Raw genomic sequence first — 5,446 nt, forward strand, 5'->3', positions numbered from 1 at the left:
AAAATAAACTTTGTTAAAGAGTGTTTTCAACAGAAGTTTGAAAAGGAAAAACATTTTCAACTGTCACCAAACAGTGTGTATCAGACCCCTGCTTTTTCCTCAGTCCAAAGAAACAGACATTGTAAGTATGCAAGATTGAATCTAAGGATGTCTCATTTTCTCTTGAGAGCAAGCTGCAAGATGATGAACATTGGTCATACGACTAGATCAAGAAGTGTAAATGTTTTAACATGGTCTGTGTGCTTTTTTGCTGTTATTCTGATAATGCTTACATCAACTCAACTTTTCAAACCATTATTCATCTCTCTTATGCCTATTATAATAGCAGGTTGGATGGTGACAGTGTTGGGTCTGTTTCAGACACTTAGAAATCTGAGAGGATACTGAATGCTGAATGTTGGCAGAGTTCTTTTTGTTGTGATCAACACAAAATGAGGAGATGGCCTTAGAAACAATGTCTTGGCTCTTGTGAACATTAAAGTGCATTATTTCAAACACTTGAATGCTACAGTTAATCCTGGCATATCTGCCTAAATGCTACTGAGGACATCCCTGTAATATGGTAATTACCGAAGCAAAGCCTTAGTTATTTAATTGTAGTTGATATTTGTGAAAAATTTCAGCACAAGAGCTTTTGAGAGCTTTAATTTCTTTTAAAGAGGGGAAAAAAAATGCAAAAGTGTGGGTCAGGTCCTTAAAGGTTGTTTGGCACAGCACCTTATATATCTTTAAGAGCTAGATGCTTCATGGTGTAGACAGCATGTAGCAAAACCAGTGGGAAAGCTAGGGAAACCACTTTTGGGAAAGAAGTGGTGGCCTCACTGTTTCTCTGCATTCCTTTCCCAATGTGTGAAGTCAGCACCTACTTATTTCTGGGTTTTTTTCCCTTGCTGTACCTTCCCAAATCTCCATGAATTTTAATGTTTTCTGCATTTCCCTTCATGGTGAGAAAAGTCACGACTTGAGAAAGTTATACCTCAGAGTAGGACTCGTGTCCTTTTTTTCCTGTCTTTCCACTAAGTTCTCTCTCTGTTTATAATCCAAGTGTTATTCTAGATTTTGTCTCAATTGTTTATTTTCATGGAACAAGGAATTAATGTACTCCTGCATGTGAAAATCTGCTCACCTATCATTATGCTGAATTTAGAACAGCCTATTCAGTACTACAGTCAGCAGTTTGCCTATGTTTTTATGCTTGTAGTCTGTCATCATTTGTATCTTCTCAGGGCTCACACTTCTCCCCCTCAACAAGGGATTGTCTTTTCTCTTCCCTATGCCTCAGGCTTGTCCTGACACTCTTCAGAGCTTTGTCCTTTTAACAGACTCTCTCTTGTTCCAGGTCCAAGAATGAAGACAATGCTTTTATTTTTGTACCTGTTTGGCATTGTTTGTGAATTTTTTTCACTGTTTCGGTAGCTATGCTTGTACAGACCCTTCAGAATATATTGATTTCCTTAAGAAAGAAGGTAAAGCAAATCTGCCTTGTTCTCTCTAATACGGTTCTTACAGTACACAACCAGATATTGCAAGCTCATTCTCAAGGCAAGAGTTCTTGATACCGACATCCCAACTAAATTGCCCTTCCTACATTTATAGTTAGAACAGATGTAGAGATTTATCATCTGTCCTAGGGACTGACCCTGACCTAAATGGGTTGATGAATGAGAAAATCTGAAACGACATACTCTCAACATCCAGAGCAAGATAAAATCCCCATGTCAAGGCGGCACTGAGATGGGACTTGCTCTTTCACCACGGCAGGCTCCAGCCCCATCCCTCACTCCCCACCTGCTCTGAAATAGCTCTTACATTTGTCTCAGCATAATTAAAGATTAATTGGGCCAAAGAGACAGACTGAAAAGGAACATGAATCTGTGGCCATGCAGTCAGAGCCCTCGCTGGCGAGTGAATGGAAATACTCTAAATCCCATTTATGTACTTTGTTCACTAACTGTTCTTGAAACAGGATTAGGAATCCTATTTTTCATTTCACTTTGTATTTCAAATTTTCCTTTCAGCATGAAAGTCTTATCCAGTAGGTACCAATTCATGTTTTTCCTGTAGTGAAAATATTTTTCAGCACTGTGGTGGGAAGCAGAAGCAGCCCTGGCTTCTTCTCCTGGCAGAGGAAGGTGCCAAGTCCCAGCCCTGAGGTGTTCATGGCACTCTCAGTAACTCCAGCACCTGTGTGTGCCAATCCCAGAGGGTACCAGCAGGTCCTGCCTGGCCCCCTGGCCTCCCCCAGCCTGCCTGTGCCCCCATTTCCACCCAGACCTGGCTGCCAGTCCCTGCCCAGGCTATATGTTTGCTGTGCCTGTCTCAGGTCCTGCCCACAGAGTCGGGGTTAGGCCCTGGTTGCAGCTTTTCTTGCTTCTGATGGGGCTGCCGGGAGGGCCGCGGGGATGCTGTGACCAGACGTCTGCCTCTTCCAGGTATGTCTTTATTTCTCGTTTTGAGGAGGTGGTCGGCCTGGGCTGAGGGGTGTTTCTGTGGTGGAGCCCATGAAGACGCAGAGGTGCGAGAGGCCAGGGAGGGGCCACCAAGGCAGACAGCCTTGTGTGCTAGGCTTGTGCCGTTCGTGTGCTAGGCTCTGCTGCAATCATTACATGACTGTTTCATCTAATGACAGTTTAATTAATAACAGACCTTGGAGCAAAGACCAGGAAAAGTCCCTTGTGAAGTTAAATCCCTTTCATGTTACTGCCAGCCCCTTAAGCCCAGGTAGTGAACAGGGATCAGTGGGGCAGCAGTGGGGCAGCAGTGGGGCGGCCTCGCGGCAAGGTGAGGCAAAGCTGCTCAGGGCATCCCCCCTTGGGCGAGGGGATGCCTCGCAGAGGGGGCTTCGAACAGCGGCTCTTTCTGCTGCTTATGGGAGCGTCCTACCTGCTGATAGTCAGCTCTGCCTCCTGGGACTCCCTGCGGGGCTGTCCCCTGGCTGTCCTGTACGTGCTAGGGGACTGGCTCCCCTCGGGAAGGAGCTGTTTCTTAGGAGTGCTAAAAAAACCACCTTGAAACACAGCGGCATATATATGGATTATAGTGCAGTCTGGCTGGGAAAGCTGAGCACCTCAGTCCTGTCAAAACGAACATGTGATGTACAGAGCTAGACCTTTTGAGGGATGCCTGTCAAAGGCACAGCCCATGGCACCCCATGGCATTTGGGTCTCTTCAAGGTAAGGTGCCAGCTAAATGGTGTTTTTAGGCTGAGTAGTTAATTACTCTCTTAAACGCCTACATGAAGGACCTCTCTCTTCCCTAGATCTATCCCAGATTCATGCTAGCTGTTGTTTGATTGTTACATACTTCCTAAGGGTTACATTTTCTCTAAAGGACTCACATAATCATCTATTCAAAAAAGTAATCTTTCATTGCCTCAAGACAGGCAAACTCTTTTGTTATTGCCGTTGTGAATCTCCTCAGAACTGAAGCACTTTTACATAGTTCAATCTTTAAATGTCTTCTTTTATTCCCATTCAGGAAAGTCTAGATTTGATAACAGTCCAGGATTTTAGTATTTAATTTTAGCTAAAGAAAAAAAGTCCAAGGAGAAATATGGTAGTTTTTATTCCTTTAGTTATTATTTTATTTTCTGAAGTAGAGCAGTGAATTCTTGCTAACAACATATAACTGAATGAAGTAAAATAATCTTATCTGTAATTTTAGCGTTTTAGCAATTAGTGAAGTAAAAATACACCTATATGTACAATTTTGCTCAGCCACTACTTTTAAGCCTCAGTAAGAACTGCTCATGTTGTACAATAGTCAGCATTTTGCCTATATTTTTTTGCATGCAATTTATCATCAGTTTGTGCCTCTTTGGGCAATGATTTCTTAAATAGTCTCTTCTAGTTGCAGTGTTCCTTTCAAAAATTACTTTTCCTTCCTGAGGCTCCTTGGTAAAAGGCAGAAGAAGGTATAGTGGCAGAAGTATTCTAAACTAAAGCAGATGGCATTTCAGTTTCAGAGAATTGAAAGCTTGCACACAATGTTAATTTTCCCATAATGCAGTGCATTTCTTGCACTATGTTAAAAATCAATCAATCAGACTTGCAGGAGGAAGGATTTTCACATAATTTAAGAAGGTATCAGTAAAATAACATACAAATAAATAGAATCATTCCAAACTGGAAAAACTTGGAGAGGTCAATAAATTGTCTAATGTAAGGACTTTGGCTGGCTGATGCTTTTGAAGATGTCTAGTGCTTCCTGATGACCATGTTTAAAATTCTTATGTAACTCAGAGGCTGTAAGTAATGCCAAGTACTGAAACATCAAGATACAGAGAAGAGTTGAAATGATTCATCTACCCCTGCCAATCACTTCCTTTGGGAACTGTCAATAACACAATCAAACCAGTTTTGACTAGTACATCATGGTCATTTGTGGATAGATTTCTCCACCATCGAAGTTGAAATAACTTTGTTGTGGCAAGAATTTAAGTGCCTTTTCAGATCAAAGGGTAATTTGAGTGGTTTTTTTTAAATGATCTCTAGCAGTTTCAAGACTGTTCTTTTTCACCAAACTGCTTATAGTCCTTTGGAAAAGGAATAAAGTATGTGCTACTGTCGCCGAAATTGGGGATAAAACTCCTCAACGCTGGGTTTAGCATTAACAAGCAGGCATTACTTTATTCGGACAAGGGACATGGGGGAATCACTCCACCTAACATGTCCACCGAGGCACAAAAGCACACTCATTATATACATTACAGAAGAATGAATATTCATACAATTCCCAAGAAAAGCCCACCTATTCCAAGAAACCTTATGCATATGCTCATACATTAGGTAATGTCTTTGCACATGCGTACTAAATTGGGGAAGGGGTCTTTGGTGGTCTCTGGTGGTCATAATCCCCCCCATAGCTGTGCTGTCTGCTGTGTGACCCTGCTTCCGCACAAGCGTGGTTGGTGCCTTTCTGTTGACACATGCAGGTGGCTCCAAGGAGAAGATCCTGTTATGGTTCCTCCAGGATTTATCTCTTCTCCTGGCGCCAGAGTTGTGAATCAAGTCATTTAAGACACTACAAAGATGTTGTTGGCAGACTTGTTTATCTTTGGCCCTTCTTTGTAATTAGTGAGGAATTTAACAGAGACCTTGGGTTCTATAGGAATAAGCACAAGCAAGAGTCCTTCACATACCATTCCCACCAGTACCTCAGTGATAACTATAACTTCAACCATTATCAGTCCCAGATGCAGACGCTGTCAGCAAAACATGCACTTAGCTTCAGAAAGTGCAGTTATTTTAGCTGAAAGGAAAATTACTGAAAGGAAAATTGGTTCTGCTTAAAGGTTACACAGAGTAGGCCTTTTAGGGCCTACCTTGAGGCCTACTCACACTAAACTGTCTGGTATCACTGCTGTGACAGAGTAAGTAACACTGGTAAACTAACTGCTTACCATAATCAGCTGTATTTTTAGGGATGAACAGAATGGTATTAGATC

Source organism: Nyctibius grandis, chromosome Z, assembly GCF_013368605.1.
Source record: "Nyctibius grandis isolate bNycGra1 chromosome Z, bNycGra1.pri, whole genome shotgun sequence".
In the NCBI taxonomy this organism is placed as follows: domain Eukaryota; kingdom Metazoa; phylum Chordata; class Aves; order Nyctibiiformes; family Nyctibiidae; genus Nyctibius; species Nyctibius grandis.